Here is a 26,483-nt window from a genome sequence, read left to right as displayed (position 1 = left end):
TGTAAAACACAAATTCGGATATATGTAAAATTTTTCAGAATATATGATCTATGAAATTAAAATGTAAAAACATTTGTTTATGTAAGTTCTTTTGTAAATCACTATACAGTATGTGTTACACATTTTTGGGATTATACATTTGACAAAATGTCTGAAATATGAAGGAGCAAGTAGTGCAGTTTCCACTGGCTTTCATGTGTTACAGATTCTGAACTCCTCATCCCTGGAAATAATGCATTACATTTAGGGAGTTGAAATAACATAAAATACTTCCAATGTGAAAGTATCTTTTCGTTAATTTACTATGTGATCGGCTGCGTCATCTGAGTCCAGTGTCCTTGATTGGCTGCCTAGCCACGTGGGCGTGGCCTACGTCCCAGCAAGTAGAGTGAAGTTCTGACGATAAACAGGAAACATGCTAAGTACAGTGGGGACATGTTGTTCGCATGAAGTTTAATATACTAGAGTGTTTAGGTTGCTGGTCCACGTGGGTCCTAATGCCCCAGTATAATGACGGGGACACTATACTGTAAACAAGCGCCGTCTTTCGGATGAGACGTAAAATCGAGGTCCTGACTCTGTGTGGTCATTAAAAATCCCAGGGCGTTTCTAGAAAAGAGTAGGAGTGTAACCCCGGCGTCCTGGCCAAATTTCCCATTGGCCTTTACCAATCATGGCCTCCTAATAATCCCCCTCTATGAATTGGCTACATTACTTTGTTCTCCTCCCCCCTCCGACGGCAGGCGGAGCGACGCGCCGGTTGGAGTACTGTATTTCTCGGTCGCATTTAATGGCAACATCAGCTCAAAGATTTGGTTCAAATCACCAAATGGAGACGGGCGTGCCGACAAGCGGACCCTGCTGATGCGGGATTAACGCTAGGATGAGAGAGAGTGTGTTTTGGTTGCTGGATATGCACTTTTGATGAGCATGATACTGAGTAAGTGTGCGTTTAGTTAACCACTTTAGTATCACTTAAGAAGTCACAAAAGTCCCAGAGAAACACCTACTGAGTTCTTTTCAGAAAATAATATAAACTGTGTAATGCTTTTGTACTGGACAGAATAGATAGTAGAATCAACAAAAGCCAATTCTCAAGCAGGTGGGTGAAACTGTGTACCCTTAATTAAAATATGAAACATAAGGCACAGCACAGAGTATTTTGAATGAAAGACTGAATTAATGTAACAGCGTTTTTCGAAACCACGTTCTTTAGAGATGAAAATGGTGCATCATGAGAGCAACCAAGATTTGATTCGTCTCCCCCAGATCTTTTATCACTAATGTTAGCTGTGTTTTGGTAAACATATTTGAGGGGAAAAAAAAACACAAAATTGAGGTGCCTTCTATTTGGAGTATGCAGTTTTCCCTGTATTTCTGTGAGCTTTATCGGGGTGCTCTGGTCACGTTCCAGCAACAAGCTGACTAAGCTAATCGGTATCTCTAAAGTCTCCAGAAGTGTCTTAACTTCCCCAAAGATTTTGATTTTAGCACCATCACTACAGTCATTAAGTATACTGAAGACAGTAAAACAAAAGTGAGTTTCAAAACCAGTAAAATTTTTTGTACTTTGTATGTTTTTCAGTATTAAAACATCTAAATCGTCAAGATTTCAGAAAGCAAAACTCTCCTCAATGAGAAACAGGATTTAAACTGCCCAGTCAATACATTCTTTGTGTTTTTGATTATTGTGTAAAGTAACATTTTGTTAATAAGGACATACTGTAATTTTGCTTTTAAAGGATAACGAGTGCAATAGCTCACAAGGATCAGTTAGATTGATTAAAGCAAAAATGTGTAATTTGGACTTTAAGACTGAAAAAATATCATGAAGCTTAGCCTTGAGAGATAAGAGATGACAGGAGATAAGAACAGATGGGATTCTTACAGACTAAATTGCTCATTTTGACCTTGGTAGGTGATCAGTTTAAAGGCCATGCATTTACGAATGCAAAATGTAAAAGAAAGTAAGTCGCTTTAGTATCTCAAATCATTACATTCTTTTGAGTGTGCTGACACCCCCTGTAATTGCTGAAATGCTTATGAAAATTTCCTTGCAGGAAAGCTTACCCTAACTGTGTGACTCACACAGGAAAGGCAGGAACACCAAGCAACCAAGCATTAAGCAACCTGTAATCTGGTGAGTGAGTAAGACTCTGAACGCACTCACGCAAAAGAGAGCAAGAGTTTTTGTTTTACTGAGTTATGAACTCAAATACAGTATGATATCAAACTGCAAGGTTTGTGAAAACGTATAAAAAAATTGTAGTTTCATAAATGGATACTTTTTTTTATCCTATTTAAATAGCATAATTGTATCAGTGCTTAGATCATTCACTTTTGATTTTGTGGTGTAGATATCCGGCTCTGGCCTGGGGTCATTGACCTGGCCTCCTGACCTGGCTTTAGATAATTTTTAGAACAGACACCTGCTGTTGTATGTGACACCACAGAAATACTGTAGCTGAAAGGCGGGACCACATCATCAAGAATAGCCACTGGATGATACTGCAAGTAGAATGCAGGCTCTTTAACCCCCGTTCATGGTAATAACAGGGCTAGAATGGGCCTATAAAAACCTCTGGAAAAGTGTTGCAATTCGGGGCATTGTGGGAAATCCACCCCGTGTGTGTCTCATTCAGTGTTCTCCGGAAGTGGCCATTTTCGTTACAATTACACGCATCTCAAACCTTCACTGGACTGCGCTGTGACTGTACTAAATAATGAGAAATAATGGAAAAGATGTGCTCTCTCATTTACCATACAGGTACAGTTCAGTAAAACTGCAATTCATACAGTATCTTCTCGCAATTCAAGCCCTACTTGTACTTTAATTGACATACGCTAGAGGGAGCTCTGAACACGTCTGAGCTGTACTGAAAAACACTGGCAACATGTGAGAATATACTGTTCAGCATCACACTTAACGTGTCGGCCCATAGCTGTTTTTGTAAGTCTTTTAATTAAATGTATTTTTTTTATTTACCCAAATGCTCTTTCTGTTTTTCTTAATGTGCGTTTGTTGTTTACCAGGACTGCAATACCTGTGGTGTCCAGCATCATCTTGCCATCTGTCAATGACTTGATGTCAGTGGTACACAGGTATCACTTTCCTCTAACATGTATTGATGGGATGTCTCTTTTCTTCAGAAAACCGACAGAACTGTATAGAAGGCAGGGCTTAACCCTGTCAGGTTCTTTTATATCAGAAGTGTAGTTTACTGTGGATGTTTCATACGGTGCTGCTCTGAGCTTCTTCGTGTTAAACAACACATTTGCTATTTACATACCATTAGTTGAGATAAATTAAGAAAATACCACAATCTAGGAAATTAAAATGTGTAATTACAAAGTCTTCATCCTGTTCTATAAATTAAGTATATGTATATGTACATTATTATTGAACTTACAATTAGGTATTTAACAGTATGCTATGTTTGGTGTTGTTTCATAGTGTATGATGTTAGCAATGTTAAACAAATTGTTTTTAAGGAGCATTTTGGTATATTTTGTATATTGTTCCTCATTTTCAAAATATGCTTAGTGTCCCAGTGAACTATATAATATTCAACGTAGCTAAAACAGAATTAAACATGTAAAAAGTATTGGGATATTGAATTCTAAACTGTGAGTTCCACTATGAACTCTAATAATAATAATTTCTCTATAATCATGGAGAGAATGACTGAGAAGTATAGCTGACTATTTTAATAAAGTCAATTCAGTTCTACTCTCAGTTAATTAAGCTGATTGAATGAGCTGAACCTCCATATTTTCTTGTCTTCTATATGTTTCTTGTTGGTTATGTATTATATGTGGGATATCAGGCACTCATCAAAGAGCTGTGAACATCCTATCAATCTGTCCTGCTATGCAATTGAATACTGACTATGAAACCCACCAGATGCTGTGGCAGGAGGGAAGACAGACATTACAAGCTGAAGAACATCTGATGACAGAGCTGGAAGTAGGACGCCAGATAGATCTGTGGCTGAGAAGAGAGCTGCAGGAGTTATAGGGGCTAAGAGTTAGGGATGAGAGGGCAGAAACCACCAAAGGTTTTGGGGCTGTGTTGGATGCTGAGGATAGCGGCAGGAGGAAAGGCACACATTAAAAGCAGCAGCACATCTGCTAAATAAGTAGGACAATGAGCAAACCAGGGGCCAAAACTATGGCATCGAGAGGGAGAAACCTGGGGCTGGAACCACCAGAGGTGTTGCATCGTGACCTATGGTATGACGCCAGACAGACTCGGGGCAGAAAAGTTGGTATCTTGACAGCAGGGCCCGAGAGGATGGAACCCGGCCAAGAGCACCAGTGCTGGGTTATGTTGGACATCAGGGATAAAAAAACGGCAAAAAGAAAAGGCAGACATTAAGTCAGAAAAGACCAAGCTGAAATTAAAGCTGTAGCACTTATGCTGACTGAGCCAGAGGTGGGACGCCGGAAGGACCTGGGGCTGAGGGTGTGGCATCAGAATGAGTAGCTGCTGAGAGGGAGGAACCTGGGACCGAAGGCACCCAAGGAATTTGTTTGTGTTGGACACCAGGGACAGGATCAGGAAGAAATGTAGACATTAAATACCGTAGGGCCCCTGCTGACTGAGCAGGTAGGTAGGACGCCAGACAGCCATCGGGCTGAAGAATTAGTGTCAGTAGCAGCAGGGAGGGAGATAACCGGGGTGTAAACTATTAAATATCTTGTGATAGGATCATGTTGAGTGCCTGGGATAGAAGCAGCAAAGAAAGCAGGAGAAAGTAGAGATTAAATTAATAAACAGGAGGGTCAGGAGGATGAGGAATACAAGAGGAAACAGGAACAAAAGATGGGGGTGCCAATAGGGGCAACCTTGGGGTTCTTTTTATCATTGGCATCTAGAGGCATGCTAAGTGACATTATTGCAAGAGGCAGAAGTGTGCTGGATGACAGAGCTTGCCTGTAAGTGATCTCATAGATGTAAAGATAGATTTTTTTGGTGCATTAATTTAAGGTAATGTCACGATTGTAGAGAGTCCTTTGCAACCTAGCTGGACTCCTGTCTTTGATGTCCGTTGATTGCATTAATAGGAAAAGTTCTTCATCACAGAGGAATATTTTTGAAAAGGACTTAGCTGAGTTCCTTTCGCTCTGTCTCAGTTTGCTTTGTTCAGTTTGAGACGTTATGCAGAGACATGTGTCGAAGTTCTCTTTTCCTTCTTTCTTCTTGGTTGCTTCGTTTGTTTTATTCAGTCCTAAGAGGTATAGGTACTTGAATTATGCAAAACACAAAATGAGAGACGGGTAAAATATATATTTTTCCTTTTGTTTTTTGTCATTTGGAGCACAGTCTTTCTATACACAAATAATGCATGAAGCAAATGTGAGACAAGAAGCATATTTTTCTTTTTCACTCTGTCTTGTTCTCTCTTTCGTTGTTGTTTGGTGTACTGTCCACAGATAGATGAATAGATTTGGAGCACAGACTATGTATAGATAAATAATAAATAATACATGAGGCAAAATGCGAGACAAGTACAGTATTTTTTTCCCTTTTATTTCTGTCTTGTTTCTCTTTCCTTCTGTCTTGTTTGCTCTTTGGATGAATCATTCAGTGTGTGAAATAACATGCATGCAACAATAGTGCTATACAGTAGATATACTGTATACAGAATTTAGTGAAAATATATAATGATTATGCTTTAAAACACCGGGAAATTGACTTTGTCTGTTGTTGTCTCTCCTGAACATCGCTTAACCTCCATTTACTGGGTACTGGGATGTAACACCAAATCTGTGGGTATCTATTTGAACAAATCCTGTGAGCTCTAAAATTCAAAATACTTAGGCACTTAAATCGAAATTGCCTGAAGCAAATTAAAATGCACACTTTTAATGAATGAAGAAGTTCAGCATTGCTTTGAAGCAGTATTTTAATTCTCTATATAATTTTATATTGTACACTCAAGTGCTGCCTGTATCTCTTCTGACCAGGAGTGCTGCCACTTTTCTTTAAACTCCACTCCACATCCATCACATTCATCTGAGATGGGTTTTCATAACAGGGTTGGTCTGCAATTCTATATCTCCTGTGATAACATGCGGAATATGCAAATAATTTGTCACCAGTTGACAACAGGGCGCTACATTTCAGTTCTATCAAGGTGGGAACATGCCTCCATTGTCTCTAAATGGCACACATATAAAAATGTTTACATTATTCATTTTACCTCCACCTTCCTTCCCTTCCAGTGACAGATCTATTATTAGAAAAAGGGTTCTCATTCATTAGAGAAAAATTAAAGTTTATTAATGGATATATTGGTGTGTGTGGGCCAAAAGCCATCAGAATTACAAGCACCGTATTTTCTACGGCATGGCTAAAAATCATTAATCACTTTAACACCAAGACTTTGTCTAAAACACGTAAAGACTAAATAATGGCTAATTTAACTTTCGTTCTTTGAATTTCTATTTTTTCATTTTAATTTTAATTTTTTAAACATTTTGTGTACAATGTTTCTGTATAGAGTGATAATACTTTCATTTAATATTTAAATATTTTTTGTTTTACTTAAAGTGTATTTTATGCTGTTTGTTCCTTAACCCAATTAGTAATATTCAGAATTAAATGTGAATAAACATTTAGCAGGTTATTTAGAATTCTGACCAGAGTCGAACCTTGGAGACTTTCTTCTTTTTAAATCACCATGAATAAATAGGATCGTGGAAAAGTTATGGGTTTTTAATCGTATCAATCAATGTTCAACTTAGATTGATGCTTTTATGCAGTTAATTCTGCCCTGAACTGAAGACCTGATGCTTGATGAGATCACATAGACAAGACACTATGAATGATATATGTTGAAACAGATCGTGTTGTGTAATGTGACTTCTTCACTGACCTTTTTGTAGGGAGGGATTAACTCATCACAAAGCATTCTCATTACTCATGTGGGTGCTGGGGGATTAATTCAGAGCATAATTGCTTTGATGCCAGATGAATTTTAAAAGTTTCAGTGGACATACCCAGAGTTTGATAAGGTAATGGTGCCAATAAGGATAAGCAAGAGTTGTCAAGATAACATTAGGAAAGCACTGCGGACAGGCTTGAAGTCACATAACAAAGGGAAACAAAACCAAAATCCTGAATAAGAGCTTTGCAATCTACTAAAGACAGAGCACAGTTACGTACTTCAAAAGGTTATCAGTTTTAAAAAAAGAGCTTTACAATGGGGCTCCCAACAGCTGTGCAAAGCAAGCCTCTGTATAAAATCATTTGAAACTGCATTGCAATAAGACTGTATTGTTGCTGGTATCTCTGGGTAATGATATTGGAAGTATGTCTAGATTTGTTATGCCCAGTGTGCAGCCAGGGAGCAATTACCTAGGGGTAATGTGCAGGTGAAATTTCTGGGCAGTTGTTGCTGGATCTTATTTATCAGACCACAATCAATCATTGGGCTTGTGTTTGTCAAAGTCTGAATAGGAAGGCTATAGAGCCATGAAACTTGAATGTGCTTTTCTTTAACATGCAATTGAGTCACGGCCCCTCTGCTGTTGAGGAAAATTGTCCTTGCTTTCTTTTCTTTCTCCTGCTCCCTGCTAGTTTTTTTTTGTTTGCCACTGTCTTTTTAAAGAAAAACAAAATCACGTGATGTTCTTCAGTGGAAAAAGTGGAAATTAGAGAAAGGTTTTAAACTTGTAGCAACTTCTTTTACCAGTCTATCACCACTTAACGTTTGTAAAAAAACAACAGGATGTAATGAAGTTGTATGCTTATGATTTTCATTACCTTCAGCACAAGCTGACGCAAAAAAATAATCACATAAATGCTTTTGTCCAGTATTACACTTTTATAATTAAATAAATACAAGAACTAGAAATTCATGCAAGCAAATTTCATTCCCTTTTTTGTATATAAATTGGAAGGCACATCTGCTGTTTACAGTTTCATTTTAATGTGCTCTAATTGAAGAGCTTTTATAATTAGACCTCGTAAGTGATTGCACATCAAAAAAGGACGATGCTTTTGCTTCATTTTGTAATTATGATAATCAAGTCCTACAGCAACTCTAAACAAACAACAAGAAAACTTAGCCTCCCATTAGAGTTCAAAGATCAATTTTCTTAGAACTTTTTCACACAGTGATATTTTATTATGCCTGTTGTCAAATTTACAATTGTTGTTTCTGCTGAGAAAATATAAAGTAATATCTAACCTTTTCGGAAACACAGAATGCACAGAACACAGAATTTCTCCAGCATGTGCCTCGACTAGGCACTTCATATTGCTTCACACTTACTCCCAGATAGATATGACAAGAATTCATGAAGGTATCCTGCCAGTAATTTCTAGATCACAAAACACCAAAGTACAAATACACAACAGACGTTCTTCCAATGAGACACTCACAATATGCTGATGTAAAAGCCAATGACATTACAAAGTATGAATGGAAACCAAACTGCAAAAACCTACATTGAAATATTACACGAGAATGACTAAAGAAAATGAGATGCCTCAACTCAATTTGTTGGAGCAAGTTAAATACCGATTTATGACAAAGAATTTGAAGCATTTTAATTTTACACAAGTGCAATAATATGCTCATTAAAATTTGTGTTTGAATGTGACAGCCTTTCTCATAAATAGTACATCTATATTGCAGCTCTCTGCAGTTTAAACAAAGTTTGGCTTGTGTACTGTACATGAAACAGAATAATGTTACAGAAGCCTTGTGAAAAACAATGTTGCAACATTGATATTGTCACTCAATATAATGATAGAACAAGAAGAACATGCTTTTCTAAAAGTGCATTTTGCAAAAATATAACATGCTAAAATCCTGCAACATAATTCCTAACCCTTAAAAGCTGAGGTATTTTGGAACAGGGCACTGGATTGCACATTGTTATTCAATAAAATGCAATTATTTACAAATTCAATAACACGTCTTTTATAACATTTAGATTACATAAAGACATTTTAGTACTGTAGGCATAGTTATAAATGTGTTTTGTTAATGGCTCACTAAATATTCAACAGAGAAAGTAGAAATGGATTGAAATGACCTTTTTTCTGTTAAGTACCATTGAAAAGAGTAAGGATTATTTAATGGATTGGAATGCTACCTAGTATTTAAAATAATAAAATGATAGATGCCTGATTATTATTGCAATGTTCGGGTGGCAGTTTTGATTAGTTAAAAGCAGCATATACCACACATTCTCTTTCAAATGTTCAATTTCAAGGCATTAATGTAATAAGTAGCAGGGAAAATTGTTACTATTTACTCAATTGCAGCTTATTTCCACATCAGCAGTTTATAACCCACAGTTAAATAGGTCAGGAAGAGAAAAAGAAACAACCAAAAGAATAATTAACTTATGCAAATGACCACATTCCTAGTAAAGATATTAAAAACTAACGGCAGGTAAATGTTTATTGAAAAACAGAACACAAAGCAACGCATGCCTTGTTTGTCATTTATTAATGTACTGTATCTGGTCTTAGTTAAAAGGAAAACTCCCATTGTAAATTTGGTGTGCAATACCTTTTGATAGATTCATATAACCGTCCAAAGCTCTTGTTCTGAACTGAATTACAGTGAAAAGTTTTGTGTCACATTTGTCATTTTTGCTGTGTACTAATTAAATTAGTATTTCAGATCAAAAGATTAACATGCATTATTTAGCATATATGTTTAGCCACATTCAAGAAATGACCTAACATTTATCACAAATGTTACAAATATGCTTTTCACCATGTTTGTGTAATACGGCTTATTAATTTTAAATATTTACTTTAGGATCGTTTGGAGACAATGCCTTGCAAAAAAAAAGGTTTTTCACATTTAGCGTTTTTTTTGGGGGGGGGGGGAGGGGGGGTGTTTTGGCGACCTCTAGTGTCAGATTCATGGGTCATTACAGCTCTTCCATGGGGCAACCGTCCCCACTGCTTAAGACCTCTGAAGGTGCTGTGGTTAAGTCAAGTTTGTGGACAGGCCTCAGGTCCTGTAGTCTGTGTTCAGCAGCTTCAGAAGATTCTGTGGCCTCAAAGCCATGGTGTCCCAGGCCTGACTCCTGGCCCTATTGCACATCCAATGATGATGAAATAGTGAGACTGGAGATCCTGGTCCCGTGGGGGATTATCTTTCGGGACACCTACCAGAGTGAGAAGTCCCATGTTGGATCACCAGGCATCGTGTAAAAGAGGCATTGCTCACCCTCCTGCCCCCCATCACCCAGGACCTGGTCTTCCCCTGAGGTCTCCATCTCATTGTACCTCTACCTCCTAGATAAGAGGTTCATCATATGTGACTATGGATGGTCAACACCAGTCACCAGTTCCTGGCTCACCACAACTGATCTCTTAATCCGTCACAAGGTCCGCGTTATGCCAAAACCACAGACTGATTGTTGGCATTTCATGAGGACACTCCAAACAATCTCCTAACCTGCAGTGGGCTCTCAAGATATAGCATAGCCACTCAGCAGGTGGTCTGAGTAAGCCGTCACTGTGATTTACTAGCCTGTTTTGGCTAAATGGTACTGAGTGTTGAATGGCCCTTTTATAATCCATGATGGTGTAACTAGTTTACTCCCCATCCATTACAGTATATACAGTATAGCGTATGGCTTTGGGAAATACTAAAGGTACACCAGTTCATTATTATATGCTTACACCAAAAGAGACTTATTAATGTTTTTTAAAGGACACCATTTGTGCTTGATGTTTTATGCCAGACATCTTTAATCTATAGTTTCATGCAGCTATACTGGAGAAAATGAGTTTGAACTTATTCTGTTTCAGTATCATCCATCAAATTAATTTTTGAAACCTACTCTGTCATGCTGTGGATGAATATTAAAGTGATCGTCCTAGCTAAAAATGTATTACTTAAAGTCAGGAACACATTCAGGTCAGATGTTGCTGACTGAATCGAGCCTTTATGAGCTCTATCTAAAACTGTTGGTACTGTACATGAGACGATCTCGTAAAACTAGTCTTCGTCTGCAAGAAGGAATTCCTTTGAAGAAGGAATATCACTCTCGAGAGCACAGAGATGAGAGCAAATCTTGCGGCAAGCTGGAGGAAAGGTCCCAAAATCTCCCTGGAGGCTCGACCAGTAGACATTCAGTGTCAGCAGCCCTCTTGAATGAGGAAGGCGTGACATACTCTTCTCTTGACGCAGTGGAGAAAGTAACATCCATGTAAGGAACTGGTGTTTTTTTGGCCTGAGAAACTTTTTCAGGTAGGAAAGAAAGGGATGAGTGATGTGTCAGCCACAGGCAGTTAGAATAGGAAAAGATGTGTAAGGCTCATGTGAATTAAACAGCATTGCCCTGGCTTAGTCAGTGATGTAGGAAGAGCACAGCTTTGGTAAAACAGAGATAAAAGGAAAATTACAATTCAAACATACTTTTGTTAACATATTTCAGCAAAAAATAAATAAATACATTTATAACAGCACAAAATTATTTTCATAATAACTTCAACTACTCCACTTTGACTACCTAAAAGAAAAAAAAAAGGTTTAAAGTGCTTCTAAGAAAAAGGTTCAAGAATAACAGAGTTAAAAAAAATAGAGGTAGGTGAGAAAAGAAGAGAGTGAGTTCAAATTATTTTAACATTAGTGTAGCTAGATTTCTAGCTGCTGTGATCCATGTCTGCAAAGTGGGTCTGATGCACTTTGTTCTTTTTGCCTGAAGAACATTGCAGGTGAATAACAACCCTGAAGCTGAGGAGTCTTTAATTGATAATAGGGAAATAGGGACTGGGTAATGATCTGTGATTTCCTAAGATTCTTCCATGTCTGATATAATATCAATTTGTAATGCATTTAAATAATGTGAACAGCATAAATTATGTAGATATAAATTCCTTTCTTTTGTTTGACACAACTAAATTCCATTAATTAAAAAAATGTATTTGCACCCCTTGACTTTCAAAGAGGCTTAATAAAACACAGTCAACAGCTGGAGACTTCAGTGCTCATACTTTAACGTCAATCTAAAATATCAGACAAATACAGTCTTCCATACACAACAATTAATAATAATTATTAGAAAATTATTAAGTCAGTTAATCTCAGATTTTTAGCAATAAGAAATTGTAGGAACACCTGAAACCAAGATTTCCCTCATCTAAACCCAAGCCTGAGTTTCTCTGAAGGCAAATCCTCCTGTACATGACAGCACCCTTACAGCCTGCCCGGCAACAACATCCTCGTATCCCCATCATCTTGACCTGAGCAAACAACATACTGTATGCTAAAAATCTATAGCAGATGCCTTGAATCCTGCTTTTTTATATACACTGCCCTAGGTCCCTCCATTTTAATGTGAAGGGCTACTGGAAAGAGAGGTGTTCAAAGTATTTTGCTCCGGCAGAGAAATTAATGTCATTATTAATGTAAGCACATACTCCATCAAAATAGAGACAATATTGCTTCAAACAATTTAAAAAAAATCAAAATTTTCACTTAAAACCGGCTGGGAATTTTAAATGAGCCCTGCAGAGAAAAGAAACTTAGCAAATTTGTCATTTAGGATAAAGTTTATTGGATAAATAGGATAAAGTATAGTGAGCTAACCTTCTAAAGTTTCAGAAAAGAGAGAAACTACTACTGGTTTCTCCACCAGTCATCCATAGGATTGGTAGCACTACAGGGTGAAAAATTCAAGTGTTTTCTTTCCTGGTGGGCAATTTGTCATGAGATTGATGATCTGCAAACCAAGCATGAAGGCTAGATTAAAGCAGTAGATTAAAGCAGTAAATGCAGCTGCTTTAGAAGTCTACTTCTGAAACCTCATGTCCAGTGTACACTCTTGATATTGCCATTATTAGTTGATCTACCATTGTAAAGCTCTAAATGTTAATAGTAAGTAGTGTAATTACATTAATTAACGCTTAGTGCTTATGCTCCAAAGCAAGGACATGCATCTTTTGGGTTTGATTTATAGGTACACCTGTACTGTGTATCATTGTATGTATTGCAGTTAATTCATGAAAATATAAACTTGAAAAAGTATTTTTAGCTCCCAATTACCTCCCCTAAAGAATTAAAATTATGTATAGAGGTTGCAATTCATTATGACCACAAATAAATAAAGGTTTAACTTAATAATGTCATATTGTGTTACATCCTTGTGTTTAATTGGGAAGATATTGAGACTGTGCATATTAGGTCTTTTAAAATGTTAGTGGACAGTAGCTGTGTGTAACAAACGCACATTAGTTCTGATGCACACAATCTGCAACAGAAAGAAACTACAGTAGGTCATTAAGCCCAGCAGTTCATATGTGTAGGGAAACATGATTTATGGGGCCTATAGCACCTTGTTATACTCAGTGGAATTGCAATGAGGCTTAGAAACAGCGTTCTACAGTAAAACAGGTACATAGAAAATTTATTTTTCATCGCCTGTATCACTTTAAGAATCATGAGTGCTGAGAGGAGAGGATGATGGTTACTTAGTATTGGATTAGTTTTGATACAAACATTTCACAAATTAAAATACTGAGTGTTCTGTGAGCACTGAGCTTTTTGCAACCTGTGAAGGAGGGTAATGACTTTCATCTCTCCAGTGATTGCTTTAGCCCTATCAAATTTCAAGACGCAGGAAATTGAGGATAATTTGTCAAGACAGTGGATAGGGGTATGCATCTACCTCATATTTAAAAGGGACAAGATGATGGCTGCATATTATTTTAAAACATTGAGTCTCTAAAGAAGCCTGCCATCGGGATCAATTTAACATGAAGACTGTATGGGAAAAATCTGGCAAAAATTCATGCAGTTCTCTCCTCATATGGTGGGAAAAGTGAGAAAAGTAAGTAGTTCAGGCTGTGAAAAATAAATACAGTAGTGACAGAGGCTCTTTAGAGATTAGGTACTTGTGTGTAGTCTGAAAATAAGGAAAATGAATGTTACTGGAAGCAGTATTAATGAAATGGTAAGTGACATTCTTTCATCTTGACCAGAAATGTGTTTATTTAGAAATTAATAGTATTTGGTAATGGTAAAGGAAAACACAGTGTTATGAATAAGAACAAAATATTTTATAGTATATTTAGAATTTTAGGAGGCTTTTGATAAAGTTTCTCATGAACCATTAATTCTCAAATTGCAGGCAGTATAGCAGAGGCTATATACAAGAGGTAAAAGTTCAAACTGGGGAGATGTAATTAGGGGAGTATCACAGGAATCTGTATTAGGACTACTGCTCTTCTTTTTAGATCTAAATTATGGCATGGTTAGCAACTACTACTTAAGTATGCAGACAATACCAAAACTGGAGGACTAGCATCACAGAAGATGCTTCCTCTGTCTTTTTCTACAGATAACGAACCACGTTTAATGTAGACAAGTTCAGAGTTACAGGCAGGTAGCAAAAACATAAACTATTATAGTGAGCTAGAAGAGGCTATTAATGAAAAAAAGATAGGTGTCGATGTCGACAGACCAAATACATCTTTTATGCAATGTGAGGAACTAATAATATTAGTATTCAAAATCCTCTAAGGCAGAAACAGACACCAGAGAAGACATGTGGAAACTATGAGGAAGTACTTTTAAAACTGTAAACTGAAAGCACTTTCCCCACAAAGGAGTTGTGAGGTTGTGTTCTTGTTTTCCTACCTGTTTAAGAATGGTTCCAAGCAATAGGTAGCCATTTAGTCCATCTAGCTCATTTTGTAACTAATTGATCTGAAGATGTTATCCAGCTGTGTCTTGAGAACAGACATGGTTTTGAGCTATAATGGCTTGGTAGCTTGTTCCTGACACCCTGAAGACGTCCGATGGGCTAATGCCTTTAAGGATTTCAAACACTTCAATCACATTTTCTTATAACCTTCTCTGTACAAGGTAAAAAAGATTATGTTCTGAGTGAGACAATTTTGTTTAACCTCAGGAATGTGTATGTTTTCAAAATACAGTGACTTACAAATGTATTCAGATCCCTCCAATGGTATCCCATTTTGTGAAGTTACAAAAGTATGCATACACATAATTTAAAGACTAAATATTATATTGAAAACATGATTGCTCAGACCGAAGATTGGTGTATTCATTCTGAACTCATGCAATTTACTATTATTTGCACACAGAGCCCACATAACTTACTGTGTGGCTCATCGCCATAATTTTGTGCACATAAATTAATTTAGGCTTGCTTTTGCAAGGCACTGTAAGTTGGGCCATATCACTACTTGAGATTATTAAAGAGTCATTGGAAAGTCTTGCAGTTCATTTGTCCAAGTAATTCCTCAGTCCTTCATGATATCTGCTGGGTAATGAGCCTGTACTATTGGTGCAGAATGACTGCCGCATGCTAAGGTGCTGCAGATGATGTAACCTCCTTCTTCCTATAAGATGTTTTAATGAAGAAAAGTGCTGAATTATTATTACCACCATGTAATAAATGCAAACACTTCAGGGGTATTTGTAATACACCAGTGGCTACTCTAAGTGGCAAAGTGATATCTTCTGTGCGTAACAGTCATAAAAAATGAACCCTTAAATAAATTTAAAAAAAACCCTTAAAACCATCAAACATTAGTGAAGGAAATGAAACAAACCCTTAGCAAATAAATCTCTCAAATAAAGACCCAGCAGTAAGAAAATCACCTCACAATGGAGAAGAAATGCATCTTCCTACCTCCTGAAAACAATAAAGCCAAGAATCAAAACTCTTCTGAAGGATGTTCAGAGTATCCACTCCAGCACTATGGCTGCACTGTACCAGTGTCTGCAATTTCATTTCCTTTGGACCAAATCTTTTTTGCTTCCTTTTCATTCTGGATTATCTGCCCTATTTCTTACACATTAGAACATTAAATAGATTTCCTCTAAATCTATTTTCTAAGCCGTGTACGTGTAGGGCAGCAAAATCCTGTTAAGTGGGGGTATACTGTAGGATGCAGAAGGACAAAGGCCAGGGCAGAGACTAATCCTATTTATTCCTGTCTGGGATCTTAGGCAACGATGCCAGTTAGGTCCCTGGAGACTGTTGTTGTGTTTTAAGTACTCCAGTTGCTGCTTGGTCACCCAGGTCACAGAGGCTACAGTGGCTGGTTTCTGCATCTCTCTCCCACTCGCCTCTTCAGATTCAGGTACACAGCTCATTTCTGTATCTTGCCCTCACTGAAACACCTTGGTTCTGAATTCTGCATCCCTCTAACTACTGCTCCTATGCTGTTCTTTGGAAATGCTGGTGCTATCCTCTCCCTTTCACCATGCTAACACTTTTGAGTTCCCATAATGACTCACAACCAACGTAAACACAATAATTATGCTTTAGGAGGGGAACCATCTGCAATTACTTAGTGAGACAGATGATCCATGTCTGTATGGTGAGAGCAACTTCACAGAGGTACTGCACCATCATGAACTAAAGGCAATGCTTACCTCAAGAGCCATCAGTCCTTAGCAGCAGTACAGAAAATATTCTTAGCCACCTGACTCACTGCAGTCAGATTAATTATTTTGACCAACCCCATCTTTGGAAAAATACAACAAAACACTCTACACACAAACACAGAGGGGGACTCAATACAGAGGGCACCACATTTCAAAATGGAACCTGGTAATCAAGAGCTGTGAGGAAGAGGTGTCAATCACCACAGCATTGTGTCATTCTCAGATATATGTAGAATGGATGGAGCAAAGTACCATACAATTTGTTATGTCGCACACAGCGTCCGTTTGGGTTCCCCGACGCTGTTGCGCTTTTGGTTCGGGGGTTACCGTTTTACGGCACTTGGCTGCCTTGGCGGGGTTTTTGCCGTTCTGTGCCAGTTACGAGTTATGTACAATAAAGCAGAGACGTCTGCGAAGCCTGTCCGCCTCAGTCCCTGGTTTTCAGTCCCAATATGCACACTCATGGTCTGGCACCCGTCATATGTGCATTCCCGCTCAAGTCCGCAAGGGCTCAGGGGTGTCCCATTTCTAAATGTGTTTGACAAGGGTACTTACCAGCGCGCCTTCTCGGAAGTCCAGATCGGAGCGGACTCCGCTGAAGGGAATTACCCCCAGTTCTTTGCGGCATGGTAACATTTCACTTTCTACCCTATCAAAGCGGAGAGAAGTTGCCAGGGAGAATACATTATTCACATGGTAGTAAATTTAAACTTTTTTTTCCACACCAGATGGTCAGCTGCCCTGGCTACTACTCCCTGGCTGCTACTACAGCGAGTCAGTACTGTCAATCACTACTGTGTGAATAGTTATTTACGGTTTGTACCCCTTTATTCCTGTACCCACCTTCCACCCTATAGTTATGTACCTGTACTCCGAATGACCCTAGTGGGCCCTGTTCGTGCTACTGTTGTTGTGTTGGATCTGTTGGACATCTGTTGGACATCTGTTGGACAATAAAGCTCTTGTGATCTTAGTCAAAAGAGGGGATATTCCTGTTATTCATCCTCGCAGACCTTTCCGCGCTACAGTACAAAGCTTTGAGGTATTGCTAAATTTATCTCGTTTCGTTTACATTGAATGAACGTGAACGTAATTGTCCTTGTACTGTCATTTTCATACTGGCACAGACCATATGAAATGTATTTAGTAGTACCAAGCTGTGCAAAAACGCACAGTGGTATTGACAAGGTATCCTTAGTTTATTTGGCCCGTTTTCAGCCGAGCCTTCTCAATATGAGTGAACGCGACGTGTCACTATTTTTGTGCAGGGATAGACGAGATGAAACTCAATTTCATCAAACTGCCAGCGGAGCATGTAAAATTCATTAAACAAAAACGATCGGCAGACATGCACCTGGCCACTGGAAAAGAAGCATCAACAACAGAAAGCATTCTGAGCCTGAGCCGTGTAACCAGCGGGTAACGTCATACCCCATGACCCTTTTCATAAGGGTGCACCTTGAATTCTCGCGTGCAGATTTGGAGGAAGGGTTTAGGGCACAGTGCAAGAATTGGGACACGGCCTTAAAAGAGGGATGAAAGTTAAACTTTCAGCAGGACAATAATCCGGAGCATTAGGCCAAAACTACACTGGATTGCCTTAAGAATGAAACAGTAAATGTGCTTGAGGGGCCCAGTCAAAGTCCTTGCTTGAATCCTGTTGAGACTCTGTGGAAAGACTTAAAAAGCAGAGTGTCTAAGCATTGCACCAAGTCAGCATGTAAATTTGGTCAAGAGTTACCCCAAATTCTTCAAGCTATAATGGTTGGCAATTGTATTTCCACTAAATATTGAGTTCATGAATCTGAATCAACATCAGCATATTTACATTTTTTGCTCTTTAGTTTTTGCTGACATTTACGCTAACTTATTTCAGTGTAAGATGTCTTCAGTCTGAACATTCAGGGTCTTAATACAAAATTAAGATGAAGATTTAAAAATATGTGAACCTCATTTTGTAATTTCACAGCATGGGCACATCATAGAAAAGGTCTGAATAATTTTGCAAGGCACTGTACCTCTATGAAATAAACATTGGATATCTGCTAGCAGCAGAAAAAGACGTGGCATGTATTTTGCAAGGCTATGAGCCAAGTACAGCCTAATCCCTTGCTTATAACACCTCATCTGATGTTGTGATGAGTACAATGATGTGTAGGGTTGAACTCGGAGTTCCACTGGTTTTCAATAAGAATGGTATTGTTCTGACCAGGGAAGGTGATTGAAATCTATCTCAGACTCAATCCAATCACACACTGCCTACAGCAGAGAGTCTGTTCTTGTGACTTGAAGTTCCAAATATCACTTATAAAATAATAGGAACTTGTTAGGGCTTTTGCGTTCGTTTCTGGAAAATAAAGTAAGTGCATTTTTAAGTACATGGGCTAGCAAACCAATACCCTTTATAAACGTGTGAAACTGTACAGTATACATGTTTTACAATTTCCATTTAATTACAATCTCCTTTAAATTTCTTTTAGGAGGCAGATTTTTGTCTGAGGTGTCATTTTATGCAGTTTTCTGACTGCAATTCAGCTTACTTTGTTAATGACCATTTGACATACAGTATATAATAAAGAATTCTGCATTCAATTAAGCAAAATTAAAAAAATGAAATATGCTTTAACAGGCACATTCATTGATAGACATAGTTATCAATGTAATTTCCTTAATGTTACGTTAATGTTAGGAGCTCCTTATTTTATAAAAATTCCTTTGTGAAGAAATTTTTGAACATTTTAGCCTAATATAATCTGCAAACTCCATTGTCTGTAATGTTCCCCTTCAGGATGTGTGGCATGAAAAATAATTGGAAGCAACTGATTAAAGTACTGTATATATGCTCTCTGTTCTCCTTCATACTTACTGTAGTGTTCTATTTCACCTCTGAACTGTATTATTTTTCTTTGTGCTATTATGAAATACCATTTTCTACTCAGGAATACCTTTTGCACTCTGGCCTTCAAGTCCTTCAGTAATTTATTTTCTCAAAAAAAGACATCGACATAAGAAAAGCTAAAGGAAACGTATTTGATTTCCCTTTGGTAGACTCCAAGGGAAAATTAATGGTGCAGGCATATTTTAGGCTTGGTAAGCTTAAAAATCTCACAGTAATGGCATAAAGAGAACATTGACATACTGTATAAGGTGAGGGGTTATATATACAGTACTGTATATATACTGTTGTATAAGAATCTTTTACAGAAAAGTGAAAGAAATTCACAATCCACAAATTATTTTTTCTGTCTTTGGGTAAAAAATGTTTAACAAAACAAGGGAGTTAACAATGTTGAATTTAATATGTTTCAAAGGATATTAGAAAATTTCAATCAGGAGCTCACTGCTTCATCGGCTGTATTGCTAACATCCTACGATATTTTAAGACGGAAGAGGCATATGTTAATTTGAATTAATATTTAAAATGTATGACTCTACTAACAGCTGGTAAATGCTTTTTATAACAACTCCAAAATATATTTATAACTCTTCTAACTAGCAAAATAATTCTTACACCATTGAAAATGTAAAAACAGGAGCATTAAGGCTAATACTGTACGTTGATACTGTACAGTATGTGTTGTTATAATGGTTTTGCTAGGAGAAGTACTACACCAAGTGTAGGATATGTGGCTGTATAGTGTATTATGCACATACAGCATATTGGCTTAGAAAATGTGTAACTTTTCATTACTGATAAACAAAGCTTGCGTGGAATCTGCAGTGAGCAAATTTGTGAGTAGGAAAACAATGTTTTTCAGCATTGAGTGTTTCGAGTTCTGCAAAATGCATTCAGCAGAGCAGGTGCACTGGCATCAGGGTGGAGAAAAGGAGATTAGGAAGGAGTCTGATGAGACGAGCTAGTCCTGTAACATTGATTTATATTGTGTATTGGAACAATTCTCTCTTGTAGTTTATAGGAGTACGACAACAATCTCTAGTGTTTGTGCTGAATTACACTGATCTGAAAGGCGGTTAATTTAAAAACACATAAAATAGTTGTTTATCTGTGCCTAATTAAGGAATTTGATCAGGACACTGATCAAACTGAATGCAGAATATCTATAATTGTACTTTTGAATTAGTACCAGAAGAGGCTGAAATCAATCAAAAGCAGAAAGTAGATTTTGGTATAGATCAAGTTTTTTTCTTTTTGAAATTCTAGCAGGTACTGTTGCAATTAAAATATTTTAGAAAATGAACTAATCAAATCTGCATGTACGTGTGACTGGGTTTGATAAAACATATTGGTATGTTTTTTCTTAAGTGTATTATTGTGAATTCTTCAACTTAGGGAACACATGGACAAAATTTTATTTTATGATGAATATTAATGAAAGTTTAATGACTGGGCTTCATTTATGAGTGTTGAATTCCAGAGCTGCTTTATACTGTATGTAGCCAGAGATAATTTCAGGTACCATGAATCTAAGAATATTGTGACATGCTTAATGTGAATAGTGTAAATTCTTTTTCTCGACTGATACAACTGGAAATCCAATAATATGCACATTAGGCAATGAGGGTGTTTACTTTTAATTTATGTGCATGTTTTCTTAAAATATTACTTACTGCAACATATACCTCAATATATTAATTACAGAATTATATCAGATATTATTGCTGTTATTGGTTAAGGTTCCAAAGCAGGAATTCATAAATGCTTTTAGACTATGCTAAAGCTGTCTTTAGCACTTTTTAACATTTAGCCTGTTTAACCAATAGAATATATAAAAAGTTCAGATCTTATAGTCATTTTCTTGAAGTGTGTTATGCTTCAGAGAATTCTTTACCTCCAAATACTCTCTACCTCAAACTACTCTCTCCTTTTTAAGTAGTTCCTGACAGGATTTGTGATGAAGACCAGTAAATCAACCCAGATGATTTGTACAGTGACCTAAACACAGAATTGGGTGTTCATGATACTTGAGGCAAGGCTGACAGATGAAATGCCAGCAAACAGCAATGTGCAAACATGTCCAAATTTCAGTGTTTCACAAATGTAATTCATGCACCTTCATCCAGTCCTAGTTTCACACTGTCCTGCTGTCCTCCTAGAATCACACAATAATTTAGAAGAGCATAAAAATACAGTGCAATTTGTTGGGATCTGTTATTATCACTTTTTTATAGACTTAATAGTTGTAAAAAAATTAACAAAACGGAGAAGGCATTATTTTTTGGAAGGATTCTAGGTACTTCACCAATAAAGTTAATCAATATTTCTAAAGGAACAAGCAGAGGTCAGAAAAGGTGACGAGTTACAGGTCATAAATGTTTTTATTGTGAAGTGCTAAGGAAAACTACTGTAAGAACCTCTGTTATGCAGTGGATTAAGTTACTTTATATTTGAAATTTTTCAATCCATCCATCCATTTTCTTACCTTCTTCTAATTCAAAGTCATGGGGGAGCTAGAGTCTATCTCAGCAAGCAAGGGGTATCAGGCAGGGGACACCCAGTCCAGCGCAGGGCACACACAGAGACATGCACACACTCACACCTAGGCCAATTTCCCCCAAAGCCAGTAACCTATCAGTTTGTCCTTGGACTGTGGGATGAAACCTAAGCACTCAGAGGAAGCCCTTGCTAAGATAGAGAGAACATACAAACTGCATGCAGATACAGTAACTCCCCAGGACTGAACTGAGCCCAAGATCCCAGCACTGCAAGGCACTAGTGCTAAACACTGCACCACTGTGCCGCCCATTTTTGACATTATTATTATTATTATTATTATTATTATTAATTTATTATATTATATTATATTATATTATACAGTATTATATTATATTATTAATTCAATTATAGAAGCAAAATTATTTATTGGATCAGTATTACATTCTGGTTTAGGATTATTTAAAAAAAACATAACATGGCTATGATGTCATTAACAAAATGAAATAAAATGCCTTGTAATCTCACAGATCCCAATATATTCCAGCACTCCAGCACTGTCGATGTTCCATGGTGCCATGGTAGGGATTAAATCCTTCTGCAGCTCCTTTTAAACATAGATGGGATAACTTATTTTCATATTTATTTTATTATTGGGATATTTATTTTATGATTCATACGTGGATTTTAATACCTTTTTTTTTTGCCTTGGGTTTCATGATTAAAAAGCTTGTGCTTCTTTGAAATTATATTTTGAATGTCAACAGAGCAAAAAGAGATATAATAGTTGTGGGACCAGAAGGTGATAGGAAGAGAGCATCCTTGTGGATTGATGACATTAGAGAGCAGGGAAGTGTCCTCTGTGTGTTCCAGGAACCTAATGTAATTTACATTCACAAGCAATAATATTGCAACCTATCCACTGCCACACATTCTCAAATATGTTTTGCTATTTGCAGTTGTTTTTCTGAATGAAAAAAAGACTTAACTCATAGGATTTACAGTATTTAACACCAACACATGTACACGATGCCACAGTTAAATTTAGTAGCCTATCATTACTGGTTGCTAATGTAGGGCACTCATAATAAAAATAAACTTTATTTTATAAAGCGTCTTTAAAGGTGGCTTCTCAAAGCGCTTGATCATGCTTCTTTCTGCCAATACAAGAGCAAACATTTACTGTATCTGTCAGGCTTTTTGTTGAAAAATGGTTTCCTAAAACTCTGTACTGGGTAATTAGATATGACACGAAGAGACAAATAGTACAGTATACAGTATATAAACATCCCTGACTTAACTTGACAAAGCTAAAGATTCATAATCAATTTTTTACAATAAATTGAGTATATTCAACTAATGTTGAACTCATTACTGGACATGCTTATTGACACACCTGTTGTATAGGCAAATGTTTATTTAAAAAGCCTGACCGAAACATATGCCAAATGATTCATTAGCTTTTAGGAGCAATGGTAAGCAACTGATGAAAACCAAAAACTTCCAGTGGGGCCCTAATTACCAAGCTGCCTACTTCGCCTGATGAAGATTATATGCATAGATAGGTTTCAAGTTTGATCTGTATCCCACTGAGTGTCTGAAGTCTATTTAAAAGAATAGATCACATCCCAGGTCCAACAAGAGTTTTTAGTTTCAATTAACATGTTATTCAATTAAAATGGCTACAAACCCACCACTTCCTACAATCATATGTATCTGTATGTTCTGCCCATTATTAAAAGGCTTTGTTGATTTCTACAATCATCTGTCTATCTGTCATGGGTGTTAGCACCTGATGTATCACAGTGCTTTGGAGACAGAACCACCTTACGACTTCTAATGTTGTTTTTCTAGGCTCACTGTCATGACATACGGTAGGTGACTTCAAACAGCTAGACAGATTATTCTATATATCTTACAAGATACATAGAATGGCTGTGGTGGGCTGTCGTGACATTTTAAGTACAAGAGTCCTCATGAATTGTGGGTATGAGTATTAATTAGCTGATGATTATATATTTTAAAACTAGTCTTATTGGGGTCGTTTTAATACACACCCTGAGGCTTGAGACGGATCAGTCACTAACCCAGTCATTAAAATTCATCCATGAATAATGCATTACCTTACAAATAAGGTGTGACATTTTAGTGACTTTTAAAATAGAAAATTAAAACAGCTGATTCCTTTAGTATGAAGGTATGAAAAGCCCATAGAGAAAGCAGAGTATGTACTGTATGCACACTTAGATTTACTATCTTGGTTTGAAGCATACTGTAACCCTTGTTTTAGATGGTACAACTATGTTACTTGATTTGTTTAGACTTTTTGTGTCAGCATGTAAATGTTTAAAATGTACATTCTTATGTTAAATTTCAATTCCCAAAATGTTGGTCTACTCACCTTGGTTTTTGATCACGCACGAACAAATGAGTGTAGTAGAGATGTGAGGATGTCAAAAAAGAAAACGTATTTGTTGCCAAACACTTCCTTAACCTACAAAAGATGAGACAGTCACAAAATCAGTATCTAAAGTCGACTGTTTCTGCTGAGGGGCATGCCCTGTCCTATTAAAATCACTGTGCTAAATCTCACTTTCCTGACTTGGTTGCACACCACCAGCTTCAAAGGTTCAGCAGTCGAGATGGAGTTATTATGGACAAAAGGAAAAGTCCTTTATATTCTTCACTTCGTCTTTTTGCAGTAATGACCTTTTAGGGGAGATAAAATAAAAATAGATATTCACTTGTAAAGGTGAGAGGACGTGTTTGATGCATTTTAGCTGTTAAAAATGGCAAAAGGCTTTAAAACCACTTATAATTTTTAGAACAAAGTGACTCAAAAATTTAAAAAAGTTACATTTTGTAATAATAGTAATCATGTTGGCTGTTGAGGAGGACATTCACAGCAATTCGGAGAACCTGTCTGTTTTTCTTGTTTCTGTAGGTAATTTAATTCATGGATTTCTAAAGCATCAACACAACAGACAGATTCCATCAGAATGAAGGGCAAACTGATTCAGTCCATTGGACAACTTCCCACATCGATAGAGAAAACACTATAAACTCTGAGGATTTTTTTCTCCACAAAGGATAAATGTTACCATCTGCTCTGCCTTCTTGACTAGACATAGAATTAAATTATATATAGCTATAACTGAATTTGTGAAACCTCAACACAATACTTCAGCTTATATTATGTTACTCCTGTGGGTGTGTGTGGAAATGCAAAAACTCCCCAAAGAAACATGGTTTATTTTTATTTCAGTCTATTAAGAGACTTTTCACTTTTAAATAAAAAATTAAATTATGCACCTTACCCCATACAGTATGTTACATGGAATTTAACCCATGGGGTCTTACAACTGTTGGCTTAAGAGAACAAAAGTGTGGTTACTTCTTGCAGGCTATACTATATACATGCTTTTATACATACAATTAGTCAGCAGTTAATGTGTCTTTAAATGTTTCAAGACAAATCATGGAGAAAAAAAGCATTGAAACATTGTACAATTACTGTATTTGAGTATAATTTTTAAATCTGTAATGACCTATTTCATTATTTGTCATTTCTGTTTACTGTAAGTCTGCAGACGATCCTTTTCATGATTTGCTATTTCTACTCAAAGAAGGATTACAACTAAAAGTTAATTTATTATTTTGATGCTGTTATCTAAAGTAACATGCAGCTTTTTATTACTAATGTCCAGTTCAGCAACATTACGTATCAAATGAATGCCACTTTAGTAATACTAATACACATTGTACTCTACATATAACTCACAAATGCAAGTGACAAAGACCCACGAATATACTTTTAATCGTGCTCCATCTTGCCCTTTTTAATTGAAAACATCTGACATACATTGAACTTTAAAATTTGTTGAATATAAATTCACATTCCCAGTTCATTTGTTGTGTGAAATTGTGCTAATGCTTGACAAACACTGTTTGTTAATTGCTTTCTCTTACACAGCTCCCGGCAATCAACTTGGTGAAGTCTCTTCAAAAGCTATTTTTAATGCCATAGTTCTTATAATTGGAAATAATAGTCTCAGGAGAAACAATGGAGAATTACAAATAACACATAATTATGCATCAAATTAAGAATTAATCTCTTAGTGCAGCAAAAAAAATAAATGTGCCAGGCAAATTTCTGACGCTGCGTCAATATGTTTTCTATTTGTACCATTATTTTAGCTTTGTGCAAAGATAGTGGCAAACCTGAACGACTTTAACTATATTTACTTCTCTTTTTTACATTATTTCACAGCAAACACATGGAAACACATGTCTCATACAGTTCCTTGAGATTTGAAGAAACACTGGCTTCTAATAAAGCTACTGTATATCTCGCCATACCACCATTTTGTGAAAATAATGTACATTATTTCATCAGCTTGTACTGAATAAAAGTAAAGTGAATATTTCATATGCAAGATCAGATAGGAACTGTAGTATGGCGGAATGCCAGTCTATCACAGGGCAAAACTACACACTCACACCACGGCCAGTTTTCTACCAGTATGCTTTTGGACTATGGGAAGATGCTGAAGCACTCAGAGGAAACCCATGCAAAGATGAGGAGGATACAAACTCCATGCAGAGAATACTCCAGGTCCATGACTGAACCCAAGGCAGCAATGCTAATCACTGCACCATGCTGCCCTCAGGTGCGTTATACAAAC

At 36.9% G+C, this 26,483-nt stretch overlaps 1 long non-coding RNA gene across 1 annotated transcript in view; it reads left to right on the top strand.

Annotated features, from left to right (window-relative positions):
- The first annotated feature begins 791 nt into the window (after positions 1–791).
- The window catches only part of LOC138241379 (uncharacterized), a 49,235-nt gene continuing 23,543 nt past the window's right edge, over positions 792–26,483 (top strand). The window contains exon 1 of the long non-coding RNA XR_011190603.1: positions 792–940. This is a non-coding gene — a long non-coding RNA (uncharacterized lncRNA). The remainder of the gene's footprint in view (positions 941–26,483) is intronic.

This window comes from Lepisosteus oculatus, chromosome 10, assembly GCF_040954835.1.
Source record: "Lepisosteus oculatus isolate fLepOcu1 chromosome 10, fLepOcu1.hap2, whole genome shotgun sequence".
Taxonomy (NCBI): domain Eukaryota; kingdom Metazoa; phylum Chordata; class Actinopteri; order Semionotiformes; family Lepisosteidae; genus Lepisosteus; species Lepisosteus oculatus.
The sequence above is the reverse complement of the archived record's forward strand: the minus strand, read 5'-3'. Positions and strand labels throughout refer to the sequence as shown.